The 22,544-nt window shown below is 51.7% G+C and overlaps 1 protein-coding gene across 2 annotated transcripts in view; it reads right to left on the bottom strand.

Moving 5' to 3' along the window:
- The window catches only part of GRIK3 (glutamate ionotropic receptor kainate type subunit 3), a 196,355-nt gene that overhangs the window by 159,447 nt on the left and 14,364 nt on the right, over window positions 1-22,544 (bottom strand). The gene's annotated exons all lie outside the window — the stretch shown is intronic.

Raw genomic sequence — 22,544 nt, 5'->3', positions numbered from 1 at the left:
TGCACCTCCCTTATGGCTGTGAGCCAAGGACAGAGCTGTGTGGTGCTCCGACAAAACCCCTTTACGCATGGACAGAAACATGAATGAGCAAGCACCTTGGACTGCAATCACTGGGTCAGTTACTAATCCTCCTAATTCCTTTCATAATATTTGCATTTCTTCAGCATCTTCAGAGGAGAGCTTGAGAAGGTTGTCCAGGCACACCCAGGCACATCCAAGCATTATTCAGATATATGCAAGTTCCCTGACCCTGTCCAAGAAAGAAAGCTTAAGTCTGACAAGACTTGACCTCACACCTCACATAGCAAATGACACATGATGGGTCTTCAGGGAAGCTTGGCTTTTGCCTATGGTGAACTTGTGTTGGGTCTAGGTGCTCACAAATTTCAGCCTCAAGCAAGCTCCTGGATCTGGAGTTTCTAGAAACCATTGTTCCTTTTGGAATCTGTCCATCCCAAGCCTCCCAGGAGTCTCTGCTGGTCTTCAGAAGTCACCAGCAGTGGTTCAAGAACCTCAGCGGGATGGTGTCTCAGTGCCCAGACATGGGCTCCTGTCCAACAACACCCCCTCCGTCCCTATTCCCCGCGTTGCTGCTCTCCCTGAGTCTGGGCTGCCCCTTTAAGGCTGATGATACTTCACCTCAATCATAAAGCAGAACTTCGGTGTCCCCTGTCACCCATCACGTAAAATCCTCCTCTTGTCCTCAACAAAAATGGACTAGATTTTTTACTCTCCTCTAGCTTGCCCTTTGCTCCCTTCTTTCCCCACCCCACAGCCCTTTGGGGGTTTCCAACACTCACATTCCATTACCATTATTACAATTCTCTTAGAGGAAGAGGACCTTCTAGTTTTAGGACATAAACTAGATGCTCATCACTGTGTTGACATGGGTGAATTCTTTCAGGTCTCACAAGCTCCTTTCTAGAAAAGAGAAACTGACAATTGACCAGAGGCCACAGGGCCAGGAAGTGGCCGAACCATGCCTTGACCTCAGGTCTGTGTTGCTCCCAAATCCTGCCTCCACCACTGACTACATGTGCACCCCTGGGGAGAGGCCAGTGTCCTGGTCTGAAAAATCAGGGGACCCCTACTTGCTATGTGTTTAGCACTGTCTGGCACACAGTAAGCACTCAGTAAATAACAGCCACTATTAAGACTTACGGAAATTTTCTCTAAGCAGAGTTTACATGCTGCCTCAAAGTCCCAGCATTTGGAAACCCTCCTGGGAGTGTATCCCAGGAATCATATTCCTTCTGCTGTGCCTTCTTGATTAACCTCCCTGCTTCCCACCCTCGGAAGCAACCACTAGAAATCTAATCTCTCCAGAAGCTACCTCTGCAACCACAGGTTTCCTTAGGAACCACCCCACACCCTTCTCTTTCCTTGGGTTGATTTGCCAACGACTCTTGTCAGCAACAGGAGCCTGCAATTTCCCCAGTTCTCTGAGCTCCCTGTCTCCAGAGTGGTAGCCCTGCTTCAAAATGTCACCTGCTAAAGTTCAGGCTGCACCCTCCCCAGTCGTCACCAACAGAGCCAGTTCCTGTCATGTCTCCACACCGCCTTCTTCTTGGTCAGAATGAGCAGCTCCTCCGCTCACACTGTCTTTGTCCTGGGTGCTGGAACTGTCACCAGGCAAGTGAAGAGCAAGAACAAGGACCTCACAGATGATGTCTGGAGGTCCAGCTTTCCCATCGTCACAACCTCCACCTCTGCCTCAACCTCCGGTCAGCACCTCCTGCCTCTGCTCAACAGGCATCAGGACTAAGAAAACAGCCCCACTTCCCCCACAGCCTGGCCAAGGTCAAAGACAGGCTCTTCGTGCACTGGAATCCAAGGTCCAAGTCCTCCCTTTTCAAGATCTTGTGGAAAAGGCTTCTGAGAGTGAGGTGGGAAGAGGCAAGGCTGATTCAAAGCCACACTCTCCAGTTGCCATGGCATACAGGCAAGTCTCTCTGGGCCTTGGTTTCTTCACCCATAAAATGGAGCTAACGGCACCAACCCGCAAGGTCTGAGGATGAGATGAGATGATGCAGGAAAGGCTCGTGGCTCATGGGTGATAACTCATTCTTCCAGGGCAGTTCTCTTAGGCACTCAGGGGCCACTGGGTGGGTGAGATGGCCAATGGACAGGACTCACCACCATCCTCCTTGCTCAGACTGGCTTGCCCAGGATGTGAGACTTTCAAACTCAGACAAGTCTCAGCTGGTAGGACAAGTGGGTCCCCTACCTTGAGGTTCTGCTCACAGGGACCTGGCTCCATGCTGTCCTAAGTTGAGCAGGGGGTAGGAGGAGAAGGAAGACCAAGAAGATATGAAGAGAAGGTTCTTCACACGGAAATATGTGTCTATGGCTCCACGGCAGGTCTCTCCTCTTAGCCTCTGGCAGGCACCCCGCTGGTATCCTGGGGCACCTCAACTCCCAGAGGTGTCTCTGTCGCCTGTAGCCCCTCATTCTGTTAGAACTAGATCTGGAGTGGGGAACAGGAATTAGCTGCCAGGGGCTGCCCAGCGGTGCCCTGGCTCCTGGGTTTCAGATGGTACCTCCCTCTAAGACAGTGGTTCTCGGCAGGGGGTCATTTTTGCCCTCCAGAGAGCATGTGGCCATATCTGGAGATATGTTGGGTTGTCGCAATGTGGGGGGAGAGTGCTACTGGCATCTTGTAGGTAGAGGCCAGGGATGCTGCTAAATGTCCTGTAGTGCACAGGACAGTTCCCACAACAAAGAAACATCTGGTCCAACATGTCAATAGTGCCGAGGCAGAGAAATCTTGCTCTGGGGGAGCCAGTAGAGGCCAATTGAGGGACTGGAGCATCCCTGTGTCTCAAGCTCAGCATCTACAGGCCCCCAGGTGGGAGGCTGGGTGTCCCTTCCCCCACCAAGTCAAAAATTAGGGAGTTGCAAGTGCCAGGGGCAGGCCTGGGAAAGTCACTTTTGGCAGAAGGCTGGCAAGGAGCAAGCTTTATGGCTTGTTCTGTTCGGAGTTTTAATTAAGCGTCTCAAATAAGGATTTAATTGGGCTGTAACAAGCTAGGCTATTGTATGCAAGAGAAACACCTGGGGATTATTAGAAAACATTTTTAAGGCAGTAAAGCTGCAGCAAACACTTGCAGTTGTTAGATCAGAAAAAAAAAAAAATTAATTCCAGAGCTCAACGCCACCCACGAGGAGGGGGAGCCAGCCCCCCACTCTGCAGTGCTGGCCAGGAGGAGCAGGCTGCAACCACACTGGCATTGGAAGAGGTGACCCTGGTGGAGGCACTCAGTCCAGAGCCCTTGCCAGCTGCTGCCTCTCAGGCTGCTTCTGGGGAAAAGAGAGTGGCCTGGCCTAGCCCAGGAGGGGCCCGGGGCCACCACAGCCAGCTTGATGGGTGCCATGTGGTCAGGCCCAGACTGGGCCCTGAATAGGGCCTAACCTGGGTGGTGTGAAGTGTGGCCAAGCCAGCTGGGTCCTGGAGGGGCAGTGACCACATGTAGTCTAGGAGGAGCCATGAGTGGCCAACCCCAGCCCAGGAGGCACTCTCACATTTTAATGATGATGTTTCCCCACCTAGAACTGAAGCTCTCTGAATCCGAGGACCAGGATTTGTCCTGTTCCCTGCTGTATCTTCAGAGCATAGAATACCTGGCACAGAGCAGGCACTGCTGAAGGAGTGACTGGGAGGGGGTGGTGGTGCCCAGGCCCATCTTTTAGGGACCAAAGCTGACCATGCCATTCCCACAACCCAGGTTTCTGATTGGAGAACCAGGGGCATCTGAAAAAACAGGTGGTGGTTAATCTGGTCCAGATTTCGGGATGGAAGGCCCTGGCCAATGTGTTGCCTCCTGCTGGGAAAGTGGCCTAAACCCCTCCCGTCTCCCAGGTTTGTAACTCCCATCACACCCCTAACCCTGCCCTGCCCTATGCTGGTGAACTTCAGAAGTGGGGGGTCGGGTTAAGGGAGATGAGGGCCCCCACAGGTACCAGACCTGGGAGGGCAGCTCAGGTGAACTGCTGGGGCCTGGGGTACAGAGTTAAAGGCTCAGGTGCCCAAGGTTGGGGCCTGAGTGCACGAAGTGGGGAGGGAGGTGAGTCAGCTGCATGTGGACGGACAGCCCAGGAGTCGGGGAGGGGGGCTCAGAGCACAGAGTTAGGGGGCTGTGGAGCACAGTCCGGGGAAGGGGCTCAGAAGCGACGAGGCAGGAGAGGCAGCTGCAGGGGCAGCAGGAGCAGCGTTCCATCTCTCCCTGACCAGGGCCAAGTGGTGCTTTCTGAAATGATCCTTTCTGGAAAGCATCCTCATCCTGAGGTCCTAAGTCTTAGTCTGTGTCTCCCCACTCACCACCCAGAGCCTGAAGCAGGGAAATGGGGCCCTAAGAAATGATCACCCACTCCACCCCAGATTTTTCTGTTCCCTTTCCCACAAGCACGGGCATCACGGCCAGGGCAGGGCCCCTGGCTGGCCTCAGGTAGCCCCTTCAGCCCACAACTATCAGAAGGCATCTGCAGGACAGGGACCAGTCACAGCCCTGAGCATGTGGGTGACATGTCCCAGCTTCAAAGCGCTGTTTCAGGTCTTTGGTCAAACAGTCTTCTCATGTGGCCCGAGCCCTTGGGGACCCTGACCACAGCTCATATGACCCCTTCTCCCACCTCCTATTCCCCCACCCCTGCTTATTCCATCTCCAGGAACTTACTATTAGCAAGCACACTCTCTATTTCTCTGTAACCATCATGCTGTGGGTAGTGTCCTCACCAGAAGGTAGGCTTCTGCAGGTAAGGGTTTTGCTGTTTGGCTCTTTGCTACTCGCCAATGCTTAGAGCGGTGCCTAGAACACAGTAAATGCTCAAGAAATGTTTGCTGAATGGATGAGTGAATGGCCTTCAGAAATCCATTGTCTCATTTGATCTTTCAGCCCTCCGACAGTTAAGGTGGACGAGACAGGTGTTACTTTTATTACCTCTGTCGTACATGAATGAATAATAATTATGGTAATCATAGTCAACTCTTATTGAGACCTCCTATGTGCCAGATCCTATAATAAATGCTGCACACACATAAATCTAATCAATATAATCTTGTATGCACCTTATACATCAGTCATGCAACCTTTGGAGGTGTCATTAACCCAATCTGACAGGTGGGGACAACGGAGTTCAGAGAGGGAGTCACTTGCCCAAAGTCACACAGCCATGTGCCAGGCACCGTGCTGAGTGCTTTACACAGATTATGTCATTTCATGCTCGCAATGATCTTACCGAGCAAAAGTTTTATCTTATGGAAAGAAAACCGAGACCCAGAGAGATGCAGTAGCTTGTTAGGTCACGCAACGAGCCAGGCACAGAGCCAAGATTCAAGCCCATTTCTGTCTGAATCTAAATCTAGTCTCCTTCCCCTGTGCCCACGGGGGCAGGAAGCAGCTCCCCGGAAGTGGACAGTCAGGGGAACTTGAAATCAGAGTGGGAGAGAAGTGAGCCTTGGAAACAGTGACCCAGATCCCAATTCTGTCCTCAGGTCAAAATGCTCATGGGAGTCTTCCATCTCTGAAATCCACATCCCATAAACAGCTGCCAGCGAGCACCATAGCAGCACACCGGGCCCTCACATCACTGAACCCCCAGGCAGGGAAGTGGCAGCGGTACCTGGCAGCAGGGGTTAGGGAATAAAACAACTATGGTTGCAGCAGTTCTGGCTTCAATTTCTGTCAATAACTCTCCAAGGATTTTCCTTGGATTACCGGCCAGTAATTTCCACTTCTAACTTAAAGAATCAGAATGCCTTCAGATGCTGCAGATCTATGCCTCCTGTCTCCCACCCCCGCTGCCCACAGCACTCGGAGAGATGAGCTCCCATAGGCCAAAGGCCCCACTTTATGGTCACCAACCAGGAGTGGCTGAGGCTGGCAAGTGGTCCTTCACCTGCCTATTGTCAGAAAGAATGGTCTGAGATCAATTGTTCTAAAGCAAAAATCAATGGCGTTCGGCAGTTGTCCTCTCAAATGTAACGAGTTTATCTTCAATAAGTCTACATAGCAGGGAGCGTAACGAAGTTACTGAGGACAGTCTGTACCTGATTCCCCAGAGGGAAGTCAGGGGCTCCAGGCCTGGGCATCCTCGGGAGCTTTATGGGATTCCTCCTGCTCCCGGTGGGGGCGTGGTGTGGCTGACCAGGAGCTCACGCAGACGCAGACCAGAGTCATCGCACCAGGTGGAGACATGGGACTGGTCTTGAAGAAAAAACCCGGGGCCCTTCTCCATGTTGAAGTGAGAAGACAGAGTCTTCACAGATCCCCCAAATTCCCTCCAAAGAAAGCTGTCTTCCTTGGGATCTCTCGAGGCAGAACAGGGGACAGAACTGAGTGTACTAGTGTATTTGGGAGATCACCGCCATTGATTTAGGAAGGGGAGAGAGAAGCAAGATGGAGAAAGGAGAGCAGGTGGTAAGGGGTGTGTTACCCAGCAAATCGCCACTGAGGACGACTGGAACGACTGGAATGCAATTCGGCCACAGGCACTGCACTGGGACTCCTGGGAGGTGGTGTGGAACCTGCCTCAGAGCTACTCCCCCTGAGGGAGAGGAGCTGGGGTGGGGGTGGAGAAGGTCTCACCTGTCCTGGGAGGAGGCATCCACCCCTCACCGTCCAGCTCTCAGGCACAGCTGCAGGTGTTCTCAGCGAGCAGCCGGGCTTGCAGAGGAACCCAAAGGTGCCAGCCTAAGGCGGGCACAGAAGGACCCACTGAGAGAGGAAGGAATGGAACCTTTAACGCCTACCTATGTTGATTTGAGTCTCACCCCTTTAATTACTTATTTTCATGACTGATGTGTAAGGTGCATAGTAGATTGACCTGCTGTACTTAGATACAACCTATAAAGAACTAATTATGTCTATGAGGGTGCAAGCTAAACTTTGTTACTCATGGGTGGTCATTATCAATCAAAGAAGCCTGGTGGTCACTGCTCTACATTAAACGGGAGCTGCTCCCAACAGCTGCCTCCCAACCAACCATCCAGCCACCTCCATGTCAGGTCTTGCTAGAGATGGTAGCCCGGACCATCTACTGCCCAACACAATCAGAAGTCTGATGGAGAGAAGTGACATTTGGGAGGAGGGGCAGACGAGCAGGCCAGCCGCCGATTTCTCCAGCTATTCTAGGATTTACCCTTGGACCAAGCTGTGCACTTGGACCGGGTGCCCAGGCTTTTGGCTTGATTGTGTCATTATGTGTCTTGTTATTACGCCTTCAGCTGACACAGAGAACAGACAATACCAGGCGCAGGCTTAGGAGATCGGCCGCTGCCATTTGTGAAAAGGATGCTGCACTCCTCAGCATCTTCTATATAAGGCCCTCGATGAAAACATTATTTTTAAATGAAGGGTTAATAAAAGTTTAATTTTGTCCCTGAGATACGAGGGTGGTTTTTCCACATATAAAAGGTAACATGGATGTACCTAGTAGTTTTCCTCTTTTCTTTTTTGGCCACCAGGGAGCACAAAGTCAAATGCTTGGTCCAATTATAGCAACTGTAATGGACATTATGACTTAAACAAAACATTCCTTTTGCCTCCTAGGGAACATTTTATTTCTAATTTGTATTTTCTTGGTGCTGAATTCTTTGAACAATAAGCTATCTTATTAAGTGTAACTCTTGTAAACAACTTCGAATTGTTTTTGTGGTATGAGATGGAATAGTTACTAAGTCCTTGACTAAAAATGAAAGCCAGCCGATATAAGGACACCCAAATATCATTTTTTGACTCAAACAGGAAACGGGACTGATGCCCTGCTGGGTCAGTGCCTGCTGTCTCAGACACCGAGTCTGCTTCAGTCAAGAGCAAGACCAAGGTCCTTTGCTCCACCTCCAGGATCTCAGCCTCAGAAGGTCAATAAGATCTGGAGGGGCTGGGGGCCTGGGGTCTGGCCAAGAGGTCCCCAGCACCTCCTCCCTGGCCTTCACCTAAATGGAATCATCCCCCCCCTTTCTTTTCATGTGGACCCCTGCACCAACTCCTGGCCTTTCTGAGCAATTGACTATAAACCCACACTTTCTCCAAACTCCTCTTAGCCTCTCCTTTGAACTAAATCTGAAATGTGTCATTTTGGGTCTCAAGATAGACCCTTTCAGTGGGTACAGGGAGCCAAACTCTGCTGACTCCCTGCTCCCTCCATATTAGCAAATTCTGGTCCAGCCTTTTGGGCTGATGAGGGCACCTCCAGTCTGTCTTCCCCAATCATGCTCCTGGCTCCCCAGCTCCCACATTCTTCTGTGAGGTGCTGCCCCAGGCGGGCAGAGGGAGGGGAGGGAGAGAGCTGGGAACAGAGCCTACCACCCATCAGGGCCCCCAAAGCCAACTTGAGGAAGGGCTGAAGAGGGGAGATGAAATACTTGAGGCAGCACTTGGCCAACCTCTGCTTTCAGTACCCCCCAGACCCCTCCCTACACACACACACACACACACACACACACACACCCGGAAATCACCAGGGCAGCATGGACTCACGCAGGCCAAAGGAAGCTGTCTTCTAAAACCACCACACATCAGAGGATGGAGGAAAATGCAACAGGGCAGGAAGTCACCCGCTCCTGGCTCTAATCCCGCTCCATAGCTCCACAGCCCAGCCTCCCAGGGGGCTCAGACCAGCCGGGCCCCTTCTCTGAGCCTCTATTTCCTTATCTTATAAAGCAGAGATAAGAATACCAGCCCATGTCACAGGGGGTATCAAATGGAAAACTGTGCACAAAAGGGCTTTGAAAAGGATAAAGAATCACACAAAGCAGAAGAGAATTGTTGCTGCAATTGTTCCCTCTGAGAGCTAAGTGACCCCAGAAGAACCAGGAGAAATTGAGCTTCAGGATCCGGAGTGGGTGGGGTGAGGGGTCTGAGCTCTGGCCAAAGGCTTCCAAGCCCTCCAAGAGGCAATCACCACTCCCTTTGTTTTCATTCATGCCCTTAAATCAACAGGCTTGGGTCTTCAGAAAAGGGGTGCCCAGAGGTCACTGACAGGTCATCTGGCCCCTCCCCAGGCTCCAGGCCTGGTGTTCCTTTGTCACTGAACGGGGTGTGTGTGTGTGTGTGTGTGGTGTGTTTCTTTAAAACCTTCCAATGGCGATTTCACATGTTTGATTTAGGCATGGTGTCCACAAAGGGACAACAAGCATGATCTGCAGTAGCTGAAGTCCACACCACATTCCCAAAACGCCTACTGTGTGCCACTGGTTTCCTCTTCTCCCTCCCCCCTGAGCACCCTGGATTTGCAGGCCCAGACTCACTGTATCTCTGGGCCCCACCGCAGCTGATGCAAGAGGGACTTCCTCAGCCAGCAAGCACTCCAGAGAACGGATCCATCCCCCAGAGAGCCCTCTAGGCCAGCCAGACCCCTAACCTCCCTCCTGGGAATGGCACAGGGTCCCTGCCTTGTTTCCTGGCCTTGGCTGCCTGTCTCCAACCCCTGCCTAGTGGCCAGGTCAGTTGCTCCAACGGCTTTTGCCCACTGCCTTAGACCTCTGAGCTTTACCTGCTTCTGGGACTCTCCCTGTGTGATCTCCACTTTCTGGCCACTCCCTAGCCCCATGTGGTACCTCCCTCATGGCCATGCCTTCCTGACATCTGATGCCAGCCTGTCTAGACATAACACTCTGCCCTGAGAGGACCAGGCCCTCCACACGCTGTGGCTGCATCTTTGGTGACCGGGCAGCCTGAGTTCCATACTACCCAGCCAACCTCTCTTGCATCCACTAGAAGCCACACAGAACTCTGTGAAGGGGTCACCTTACCCATCCCAGACCTCGGGGATGTGCAGCCAAGTCCAAGAGCAGACGCAGATTCAGGAGAGCCAGGTAACAAAGGGGTGTCTGTGGGAGGAGGTCGTGGAGGAGATGTGACCACAAGTGGACCAGACCTGGGCAATCGAGGGCTCCCACCTCCTCTGCTGTGGGTTCTGCTTGTCTCTCTGGTCCCGGAGCTGCCCAGGGGCACAGCCTTGAGACAGAAATGTGGTGCCGAGACCATCTGGTGTATGTGACTGAACCCAGTTAGGACCTCTATAAACTTTTAGATTCTGGTGGGCGAGTACAGAGATGCCTTGTGGCTGCTCAAGACTAGCCTCGTAAGTAAGTTCCCTCCCACTTGCCTCCTGCCAATCTGGAGTGACCTACCTCTCTCTTTGGTCTCAGATGATACCCAGAAAGCTCCGGAGGAGATTTGGAAGCAGCCGCATCTAACACCAGAGGGTGCTGAAGCTGGCAGGAGGGACCACAGGGCTGGGTCACCAGGGAAGGTATCCCAGAGGAAGCAGGGTCTGGCCTGGGCCTTACAGGGTGGGATGTAGGGGAGCGAACAGGTCTTGCCTGGCAGCACGTGGCTGTGAGAGCAAAGGCATGAGCGTGGGGAACCGGTAGACCACTGCGTCATTCATTTAGTCATTCAGGCATTCATTCAGTTATTCAGCCATTCACTCAGCGGATATTTCTAGAGCACCTCTCCGAGGTCCTAAGCACTCTTTGAGGCACTGGGCAGATTGTGGTCAATAAAGCAGACAAAGGCCCCTGTCCCCAAGAATGTCACACTCAAGGGGGTTCATGGCTGCCAATGAGGATGGAAAGGTGGGTGGCAGACAGATCCTGGAGGGCCTTGAATGCCAGGCTGAGGAGGGTGGGTTTCATCTTGCAGGCCCTGGGGAAGCCCTTGAGGGTTCCTGAGTGAGGGTAAGGGAGACACAAGGGAGATTGTGAGAACCACTGTCGTGAAAGGTGACACAGCCCAAAGCAAGAACAAAGATGCCACCGCAGAGAAAAGGGCCTGGCTATGAGTCAGCTGGGAGCAAGGTGGGCACTCGGGAGACCCAAGGCTGGTAAAGCCTCCTCTGCTTTGTGGAGTCTGGGGCTCTCTCTCCCGCCCCTAAACACACCGCTATCAGAGCCAAGTCTGAATCCCAGCCATTGCAAACACCAGCTGCTCACTAAGGTGGGGCTGCTCCCCTGCCCTGGAAGCCTTAGCCTCTCCTGCTCACAGCGACCTTAATAATGCAGGGGGCTGTGGGGGCCTCAAAGACCTGGCCAAGACTAAATATAGCCGCCAGGCCCCGCGCAGAAATGCTCCTTGAATTTACTTAAGAGCAGAGGTTGGCTGGCTCCTCTGGGGACCGCACTTTGTTTCAAGTTCAGGCCAGCCAGGCCAAGTGCGATGGGCCCTCAGAGCCTTCTTTAAACACAGGGAAAACATTAAATGATTTTTCTGCAAAAGCCTCAGCATGCGAGGAGGAATGGCTAATGGGAGGTTCGAGTCAAAGACCTTCCTGGTCGATGCCCCGCAGGACTCAGGTGAACTTATTCGTTAAAAACCTAAAACCCTCTGGATGAAGAGCAGTCTCCATGCAAACCAGGCACGTGGCCGAGACGCAGGAGGCCGGTTCCCAGGCACCGGGGTTGGGCTGAGGGCTGGGATGAATTGGCGTGGCTACGGAATGAACGCTGGAAGGGCTGTGGCTCTGCGGTGCTGAGCACTTCAGGAGGAGAGCACTACTGCTGTCCCCACCTCACAGGATGAAGACAGACCAGGGAGGGGCTAAGAAACTACACAAGGATTTGAACCCGGGCTGCTGCTTATGACATTTCAGGTTCACAGAAAAAACAACACCCAATGTACAGAGACTACCCATACACCTCTTACCCCCACACAGGCATAGATCGCCCCCATTATCAACATCCCCCAAAGGAGAGATGCATTTGTTACAATCCATGAATTTATGTGGACACATACGTCCAAGTCAATGGTCTACCTTGGGGTCCACTCTTGCTGGTGTACATCCTCTGGGTTTTAACGAATGTGTGACACATGTCCACCCCTGTCACCTTGTACAAAGGGGTTTCACTGCCCTGACAAACCCCTGCGCCCCACAGCCCATCCCTCCCTCCACCCTCTCTGTTACTTTTGTTTGATTAAGGAAAAGGCTTTCCTTGGACTTCATTTCAGATGGCCTGAGTAGAATGCACTGAGGATAAGAATAGGATGTGGAAATTGATGTTTTTATCTTGTGATGAACTCAAAGGTGAGAAACTGAGGCCTGAGCAAGTTCAGTGACTTCTAGAGAAAGGCAGGTGGGGGCGGGGCCTGGACCTGAGCCGCAGCATCTCCCAGCCCCAGATTCTCTGTGGAGCCTGACTCCAGCCCAGCCGGCAGACCGGCACAAGCTGGGGAAGCAGCTCACAGAGCTGTCTGAATACAAATAGACTTGGAGGAAAAGGCCTTTTTTCAGTTTCACTTTTTCATTTATAAAAGGAGTCCATGGACTGGTGGCTGACATGGCAGCGGCAGCGTGTGCCTATGGCTGGAGGGGTGTGTGTGTGTGTGTGTGTGTGTGTGTGTGTGTGGTCCATCTGTGCAGAGCCCATGTTACCAGAGTTCGAAGAAATGTCAGATTCTCAGAGAAGAAGATTTTAATTAGGTTAGAGTTGTCTCCAAAAAGTACTAAAATTAAATATGAATCCATAATGCATGGCATCATAGCTAATGGTATGCAAATCGGGCTGGGCTGGGCTGAGGCAGGAAGTTGGGCTAGGGCGGTAATTGGGAAAAATGTCCCCTGGCCTGCAGCCACAGTCCCGAGGATGCTGATGGGAGGGGGGAGGGGCAGGGCAGGCATGGGGGGCTTTGAGGGAAGCAGCCAATGTCCTGATAATGAAGAAGAGGGGCCCCAGCAGGGCCACCCCCAGTGACATGGAGTCACGTGCTTATTGAGAGCACCTACACCTGGGGGGGGGGGGGGGCAGCTCTGCTGGAGTCCAGCTTCTTGTGGGTGGGAGGAGGGGAGAGGGAAGATAGGGTTTCCCTGCAGCTGGGCCTTTGAAAAGGGAAGTTTGGGATGCAGCAGCAGCACAGGAAGAGGTGGCAGAATTTAGATCCAAGGATGTGAATTCTAGTCTTGCCTATCTCACCAGCCAACTGTGTGACCTGCACCAGCCACCCGGGCTGGACCTCTCTCTGCTCAGGTATCAATTAGAAGAGATGACTTGGGACTGTTCCAGTCCTCAGAGCTGCCGGAGGGTCAGAGGAGTTGTAAACTAGTTTAGAGCTGTGCTAACAGATGTTTGTTCTTTTTATTTTAATGTTTATTCTTGAGAAGAATACATAAGAGGTAACATCTACTGAGTGCTTTCTATGCATCAGGCAATGTATTCAACTCAGACCCAGGGAAGCTGAGACACAGAAAGGGTGACAGATGAGAAGTGGTGAATCCAGGATTCAAGCCCAGAGAGTCCCACTCAAGAACCTACTCAGCTATGCTGATCATCAGCTATGCTGAGAGAGCTCTCAGAGACGGAGGGAGGGGCACGATTCTTACACACACAGGACCACAGACATAACCAGGGCAACCGGAGAAGCTGGGGACATGTGTGATCACCAGCTATAATTACACAGGAAGCACCCCGGAGTCACCTGCCCTGACTGCCAAGTACTTTCTGGGCCTCAGTTTTCCCATCTGCACCACATCGACCCTGCTGGTTCAGTCAGCGCCCAGATGCTTTCCAACTCCAAAGCATTGTTTGCACCAAGCAGTCCAGCAGATAGGACAATGTTTGGGGCTTGAGTCAGACCAGCCATGTTCTCAAACAGGGGATCTGCGTGACCTCAGTTTTCTCATCTGTAAAATGGAAAGACTAATAGGTTTTTGCTTCCTAACATTGTTGTGAGGATTAAATTGTTAAGACAATGATGCTATTAGCATATAAGCACTGAGCTCTATGTATCAGGCACTGTTCTAAGCACATTACACATATTAGCTCATTTAATCCTCACCAGCTAAAAGCAGCCAATGCTCACACGGTACTCATATGTGCCAGGCACATGGTACTTATCCACAGTAACTCAATCTGCTCCACAGCCTCTTTTGATCTGCATTTTACAGATGGAGAAACTGAAGTTCAGAAGGTCAAGAGTCAGGATTTGAACCTAGGCAGTGTGGCCCCAGTGCTAGACTCATAAACAGCTCTGCTGCTTCATTCAATGCCGTATGCTTAGCACAGCATCTGCCTTTTCTGAGCATGCAATACAGGATGTTGTTGTGCCTAAGGGGGTGAAAAGTTAACTTCAAACATAGCATAAAGAATGTTACCCCTGGAAAGCTCCCAGCACACAACAGGGGCTCAAAAACTGTCACATGAGTGAGTGAGTGAGTGAGTGAGTGAGTGAGAGAGTGAATGAATAGATGAGTGAGTTTAAGGGATGACCCTGGGACTATTCTGGCTCCTGATTCTTCCAAGCTGGGAGGCTGGTGCTGTCACTGGTTGTCACCCCCCAGGAGGGCTGCTAATGCTGGTCTCAGGGGCCTGAAAGGATGCCCAGGAGCAGTGGTGGCTGTGGATCCCAGTGTGCCCTGAAAGCAAAACTGTCCTTTGAGGCCTGGTCAATGGGTCAGCTGTCCTCTCAGGGCACCCCATGGCCTGGGCCAGAGCAGCTCTGGCAGTAGTCCCAGAAATTCTGAGTCCTGTCCAGGCAGGTTCTGTCCTGGGCAAGTGGCCCCTGGGAGTGGTATGCAGGGAAGAAAAATGGGACGGGAAATGGCACCAAGGATTTTGAAATGTAAAAAGTATAAAGCTCTTCCTTTGTGTGGGAATGAGTGCCAGGGGGCCAATGCCTATTGAGTTTTCTTCAAAGTAATTTATTGATCAATGCAGCTAACATGGCTAGTTCAGCGATTTTGAAAAAAAATAACCCATGTGTTGGATGCGAGGAGCACTTTATAGGATTGTGGTGAGCGGGGCCGGGCAGAATCACCTGTGTTTTATGGCCTTCTGGGAACTGGGCCCTGGCAGTTACATCAGGCAGTGGCTTTATCTTCATGATACCAAAACACTGGGATGGAGAGAAGAAAGATGGATCAATCTTCCAGGTGTTCAGTCTACCTGGCAGCAACTATCAAGACGTTTCTCTGCAAGGTCACAGCAATGAACCCGAGACCCTCGAGGCAGGGATAAAGGTGATGGGGTAGAAGATGCCCAGGAAATGGAGATGCACACTTCCTGAGCACCTACTACTGACCATGAGCTGAGGGAAGTGCTTTGGCACACACCGTATTTCCCCATGTTTTCAGAAGAGCAAAACCAGGCTGCCATTGTGTTCTCAAGGTCACGGAGGCCCTGAGAGGTGAAGGAATGATTCACGTGCCGATCTGACTCCAGGAATTGAACAATCCAGCTCTCACCTGTGGGCCATTGGATAGGTGACCTGGCCCCATGGAACCTCAGGTTCTTTATGTGCGATTTGGGGCGTCCCAGTCCTGTCCTGTCTGCTGAGCTCACTATATAGAACACTGAAGGACACAGAGTGAGTGTTCCAGAGACTATTCCATGGCCAGCCCCAAGTACCAAGGAAGCAGGAGCCCCACCTGGTCCAGAACTTAATCTGCTTGCTTAGAAAGGTAGAGGTTCTGCCGAAACCCATTTGGCTCAGTGGATAGAGCGTCGGCCTGCGGACTGAAAGGTCCCGGGTTCGATTCCGGTCAAGGGCATGTACCTTGGGTTGTGGGCACTTCCCCAGTAGAGGGTGTGCAGAAGGCAGCTGATGGGTGTTTCTCTCTCATCGATGTTTCTAACTCTCTATTCCTCTCCCTTCCTCTCTGTAAAAAATCAATAATATATATATATATATATATATATATATATATATATATATATGAAAGCTAAAGGTTCTTCAGAGAAAACATCACCCAAATTCCTCTGTTTCCCCTGCCACTGGCTCCAAGGGGCCCTGGGATAATGACATCTCGGGATCTGGGTGAGGCGGAGTTTGCCAGCACTGTCCTAGGCTGGGAGCTGGCACTTGCTTCTTTGCTAATTTTTCCTTCTGCAGCCACCTCCTGACAAGGTCCACGAGGGACTCTTGACATGACACCAGACAGCCCACACTCCCACTATAGGTGCCCCACCCACCCACCTGTAGCCTGGCCAGGGTGAGGGTGCCCAGCACCTCACGTCTGCCTGGGTGGGGGGCACAGCCTCTCCCCTCCTTCCCAGCCCCCGTCAAGCAGAAGTGGCAGCTTGACGGAGCTTCTTACTTTGTACGGCCCCTTGCAGCCTGGAGGGAGTGGGTAAGGACTGTGTGTCTGTGCGGCCTATTATCCAGGCCCAATTAGTCGCTGGGCCTGTGTCATCGGAGAGATGGGCCCGCGGCCACGGCGAGGACTGCAGGGAGCGAACAAGGACAGAGGTTGTTAAAACGCTCCTGCAGAGCTCGGATGCCTGCACCAGGTCCCGGCGCCTCAAAAACATGGGAACGTGAAGGGACTCGCAGCGGGGTTTCTGCCCGGCACATGTTAACCTAACTCTGGGTAATGCTGCCCTGGAGATACACAGCAGCTCGGAGCCAGCCAGTAAAGGAAGGAAGGAAGAACCAGAAGCATCCTAAACAGACCATTGTCTGCTCTGGAGGAGGGGAGGGTGTCCCCACGGGGCTCCTCCTAGCCCCTAGGGAATTCAGTTTGATTTGTGGGGCTCTTACTAATTGGCTGCTGCGGGCCTGGCTTGGGGCAGCCGCTGGACTACACAGGGAACTGAGATGGAACCAGGCAGACCGGCGGGCAAACCTTGGTGCCTACACTTCACAGGGCTCAGCCCCCTCACCTGGAAGGTGGGAATGCTGCACCCACCGTAGGGTTGTTGTGAGGGTTCAATGAGATGAAAAAGGCCTCGACGGCCAGTAGCTGCCATTACCAATAGGAATGAGATAAGGGCCTTGCCTTTGAGAAGCTCTTGTCCAAGCGGGGTCAGGGACTCAGTGCCTATGGGAGCCGATGGGAAGCCTACAGTGAGGCAGGGCCAGGAGGGAGAGCAACATATTCTCTTAGCCTCTCTCTTGTTTACTCCTGATCATAAGACAGGCACAGAAAATATTTTGCTTTTCCCTCTTAACTCTACTGCAAGAGAAGCAGCACATGCATGATCGTAAATGGCTCCGATGCAGGGGACGCACTATAGGGCGAGGTGGGGCCTGTGGCATGTGGGAATGTGGGGAAAGAAGCTGGAAATCCAGAATCTTATATAAAAAATTCCATTTATTTTAATATGGGCTAACTCACCTTAAAAACTAATTCAACTTAAAATTAAATTTATGTTGGGGGGAGGGGGGCGGCAGAGCCTAGAAACAGAGTTCAGAAAGAGAATTCCTTGAATTTGAGACTAAAGAGTTTCTTTTTAAGTGAGTAAATAGGTTTTGATGTTGGTATTGCTTTAATAACAAAATAAAAAAAAGTCCGAGGCAAATGCAATAATAGGCCCATAAGCTTCAATGTTGTGAGCTCCAGGGCTGTAAGGAAGACTAGTGGGGAAGGATATTATTTTTGCACCAGTGAGAAGTGCTCTGAAAAGGAAGCGGGGAGGGGGGGTGGGGAGGAGGCTCCAGGGGACCTTGGGAAGGTAGCATCAGAGAAGGCTTCCCGGAGGAGGTGAGACTTGCAACAGGACAAGTAGTCTTTCTCCCGGCCCAGGAGTTCACAACATTAAAGCAGGAGGCCAAGAAGGAGAAGCATTCCAGCTGGGAAGCATAGAATGCAGAAGCATGGGAGTCACAAATGTGTGTGTGTGTGTGTGTGTGTGTGTGTGTGTGTGTGTGGAAGGGGGGGGGGGCGGCAGAGCCTAGAAACAGAGTTCAGAAAGAGAATTCCTTGAATTTCAGGCTAAACAGCCCTGCCGTCCTTGAGCTGATCATGGTTCTGTATGAGAACAGGGTGCTGGAAATTGAAACTAAAGGGAAGACCAGCCCAACAGTGGGCTGCCCCTCCCACCTTGCTGCAGCAGTCCTGGGTACAGGGACCCCTGCATCTGTCCTGCAGGCTGAGGTTTCCCTCCTCCCACCACGAGGGCTCCACCTCAGTGCGCGAAGGGGCTTCAGCCACAGGGAAGCTCCCGGTCCTTGGAGACTCCTAAGGAGAAAACTGAGAAGAGAGCCCCTTCCTTGGGCCTCACTGCCACGTGGTCAGTGGGGTGTAGGACTTGCAGAAGGTCTGCCTGGGCAACCAGATGCCCAGGACCGGCCTGCTTGCCGGAGGAGGCGTGGAGGAGAGCAGTCACCACCCGAGGAGTGCTCATCACCTTGGGTGCCAGGAGACAGAATGCACCTAGGGTTTTCTGGTCAACACAGAGAAGCATGGAATGGCGCTGGAGGCCCAGCTGAGCCTGTGGACAGTCTAATGTGGCATGCACTGATGGAGGTCTCACAAAGCAGATACACAGTTCCGGGACTGGCCCACACATGCGTGTCACGGCCTGGCCGCCAGTGCTCAGGCCTGGGGTGAGGGGACCACCGGGCTTCTGCAGAGGGCCTTCGACCAGGAGTCAGGACACAGGATGTCTAACCAACCCTCCATCTGTCTCCACATCTCCCTGTCCTTTCTCACCTGAACCACTTAAACAGGTCATATATATATATATATATATATATATATATATATATATATATATATATTAATTTCAGAGAGGCAGGGAGAGGGAGAGAGAATAATTGATTAGCTACTTCCTACACATCCCATACTGGGGATGGAGCCCACAACCTGGGCATGTACTCAGACAGGGAATCAAACGGTGACCTCCTGGTTCACAGGTCGATGCTCAACCAGTGAGCCACACAGACTAGGCTTAAACAGCTTCTTGATGGCCCCTCAGCTTCCACTTGTACCTTCTGCTATCATACCACAGACATCAGGACAACGTCTCATATGTGTAAATCTGATTATGTTGCTCAATCATGTAGTCCTCAATGGCTCCCTAGTGCCTTGAGATAAAGTCCAGCCTCCTTGCCTTGACGTGTACAGCCTTCCATGAGGCCCACCACTCAGGCCTTATCCCTTCTGTTCACTCCATTCACACTGGACTGTCTCAAGGTTTTTAAACACTAGTTTGAAACATGAAATTGTTGACGTTTGACCACGTTTGACCTACAAAGTGGGTAGTTTATGTGGTTCAGCTTAACACAACTGTCTGCCCCTCGGGCACTGCTACGTGCCATTCCCTCTACCTAGAAAATATCCCTCCCTCCTCCCCATTGCTTTCACCTAACTGTCCCTCAGGTCTCAGCCCAAATGTCACTTCCTCAGGGAAGTCTTTCCTGATGTCCCCTGGCAGCCTGCACTTCCCTTCTTTGAACTTGTAACGGCTTTGATGTCTGTCTTTCTGCCAGATAAGCTCCATGAGGGCAAGAATCATGCCCATCTTACTCACCCTAATAATCACATCACCTGGCAAAGGGTAATCACAGGGTTGGCATATAGTAGGTGCTCAATAAAGTCTCGCTGAGGAAACTTGCCTGTAGGAATGAGTGGATACAGCTCCACCCAGACCAGCTGTATGACTTTGGACTAGCCACCATTTTTTAGGTGTCAGTTTCTACATCTACAAAAAAGGTAATCAGAGAGATACGAAAATTAAATGAAATCAGCTATTCTTGCATATTTGGCCTTTTTACAGCTCAAAAACGTTGATGGCAGGGCTTTCTCCAGACTTGGCTGCAGCACCCAGGTTCCTTCCTTACCTGACCCATGGCATTGCCAAGAGATGAAATGCTGAAGGAGACATGCAGGAAAGAGCCTGGTCAGAGTATTCCTTGCAACCATTTAAGCTCAACTTCATGGAATTTGTGTAATATGGAGCAGATGGCCCTGGCCTTTCAAGGAGCTGTGGAAGCCTGGATTTTTATAGCACCTCTAGCTGCACAGCTGGGGATGTCTGGAACACCAGAGAAAAAGCAAGCCAGGGCCCCTCTGTAACATCCCTAGACAATCTATTCTTGAATATCTCCTATAACAGGAAGCTCACTACTTCCCACGGTATCTTATTTTATCTTTGAACTAGTGGCCCAGTGTACGAAATTCATGCATGAGGGTAGGGTGTTCCCCTCAGTCCAGCCTGCACCCTCTCCAATCACTTACTCCTTGGGGATGTATGACTGCAATCTGGGATTGCTGGCTCCTAACCACTCACCTGCCTACCTGACTTATTGCCCCTATCTGCCTCTGCCTGCCTGCCTGATTGCCCCTAACCCCTCTGCCTGCCTGCCTGCCTGATCACCCCTCACTTCTCTGCCTGCTTGCCTGATCATCCCTAACTGCCCTCCCCTGCTGGCCTGATTTTGCCCCCAACTTCCTCTGCCTGCCTGATCACCCCCAACTGCCCATCCCTGTCAGCCTGATCTTGCCCCCAACTGCCCTCCCCTGCTGGCCTGATAGCCCCAAACAGCCGCTGCCTTGGCCCCTACCACCATGGCTTTGTCCAGAAGGTAGTCGTATGTCTGGAAGATGGCCAGTCGACCCAGTTTAATTTGCATATTACTCTTTTAGTAGTATAGATAGATTATATAGGATAGGATTGCTTAAATGGGGAGGGGAGCCTTTTTCAGCAGGAGGAGATGCTCTTTGCAGACAAAAATACTATATCTACACTGATAGACAGCCATATGCACTATACTGCCAACCTGGTCATTAAAAACTGAGCCGCTTTCTTACACCTTACACCAAACATCTGTTGCCCTTAAAACCCCTCCTCAGCCCCACCTTAGGTTCTGCCTTCACAGTTCACCCAGGTTAGGTTCTGATTGGTTGGTTTCTATGCCAGTCAGTGTCTCTGGGCCTATCAATGGGCCTGATCAGAGAGGCAGGGCTGATCAGCAGCCCCAGAGGAGGCCCAAGAGAAAGAGAGGCAAGGCTGCTGGCCAGGGCCTGAGAGAAAGAGAGAGGCAAGGGCTGATCAACAGCTGCCACAGAGGCTACAGATCAGACCCTGCTTCTCTCTCCAGGCCTCTCTTCAGGCTTGATCCACAGCCCCCTTGGCAGTCAGTGCTGGGTCGTGGTGTCCTCAGTGGTGGGCAGTCAGTGCAGGGTCACCACGGCAACCCAGCGAGTCTTCGGTCGTTTTGGATGTTATGGACCCTAGGTTTTTATATATTAGGATAGCACTGACTATGAGATAGCTTGTATTGAATCCAAGTCTGCCTTCTTGGGCCATCACCCACTGGCCCCAATTCTCTTTACTGGGACCTCTGAAACCAGGTTTGCTCCCTTTTCCATGCTGCAGCCCTCAGAGATTTAGAGATGACCACTGTTGCCCTCACATCTCGAGCTCTGGTCTTTGAACATCCTCTGTGGCACTTCGTCTCATACCTGTACAATGGGGACAGCACGTGCTGTACTTCACTTCTCTCTGGGTGGGGCCGAGACTGGTAAGGAGAAAGCATTCACATTTTTGCTCTGAGAGAGGTTGCAGGAGCCCCAGACCTTTCTCACTATGGGCCTTAGATCCAGGTCTGGAATCAAAGTGGCTCACAGGAAAAGCCACCTTCTGGTGGGTGAGTCAGGCTCCAAGGCTGTCTGCCCTCCCCGGCCTCTGGGAGAGATTGATGCCCACACTGACAAATCACTCCAATGTATTAGGTAGATAAAGAAATTGATTATTCCATAAATTACTGTCTCCACGAAAAAAAAGTCCCAATTTTTTAGAAGAGAAAATATTATAAATCTGTCCAAGGCCTTGTGAGCAAAATTGTAGCCATTTCAGTTTAATTGTCTGAGAGCTTCTTTGCTACAGCCCCAGAAGAAAAGTCCCTGAAGCTACTGGCTTCCAATCTAGCTGCTCCCTCCCCAACTCCACAAATAGCCATGTCAGGTCACGGGCGAGGCGGATTCACATTGCAACAGGAAGACTCTGGATCGGCCAGAAAGAAAAACTTTCTCACCCAGGAGACAGATCCGTATCCTTCAGAGATTCCAAATAGGATATGAACCCCTGCCCCTACCATTCTCCTTCCTCCTTACACCGGTACCCACCCCATCTGGAGATGTTAAGGTCCAGTTCTTCCAGGAGACAGAGAACTGGCCAAAAGGAACCCTGAGTGGGGCTTGAGGATGGCGTGTGACAGGTCAGGAGAAAGAGTTCTCAGGACAACAGCAGCGATAGAATGGTTATGAAGGCGCAAGGACAAGAAGGAGGGTGGGTGACAGGGAAGAGTGGTGGTTGTGCTGGGTGGGTTTTAGCTTGCCTCTGCTCTCTGAGCCTCGGTTCTCCTTCCCAGTACACAGGAAAATGAGGAAGATCCAGTGTAGGGCTCTGGTCTGAACCATATGGACCTAAATGTTCAAGGAGCCACAGCTATCACGGCAGGTCAGCTTCTCGAACCTACGTGAGGCCATTTAGATGCCAGCAGGTCCAGGAACACTGCTCTGTGCGCCTGGGACCCCCACAATCCCCTGCTCTGCATGCTCTTCAGTACAGAGTGGACACTCAAAAATGTTCAGTGAAGCAATGAGTCAGCCCAGAGTTCTCGTGAAGAAGACAGGAAACAAACAATTACAAACAGCATAAAAATAGCCACATTTCCAAAGCAGATTTCTCTGGTTCTGGGAATCCAAGCAGGAGCAGCAAACACCCCAGTCCCCTCTTACTGAGCTGGACGGAGTCAGGGTCCCCAGAGTACCCTACTTTGTAGGCCCCCCTTCCTCCCTGCCCATTTCAGATCGTTCCAGCTGCTGTATGACTTCAAGGTGCCATCTTGCCTCCTAAATCCCTGGAGCCCATTCACCTAAACCTC

Source organism: Pipistrellus hanaki, assembly GCF_964339955.1.
Source record: "Pipistrellus hanaki genome assembly, chromosome: 2".
NCBI lineage: Eukaryota > Metazoa > Chordata > Mammalia > Chiroptera > Vespertilionidae > Pipistrellus > Pipistrellus hanaki.
Note: the sequence above shows the minus strand (reverse complement) of the source record. Positions and strands in the feature narration are given on the sequence as shown.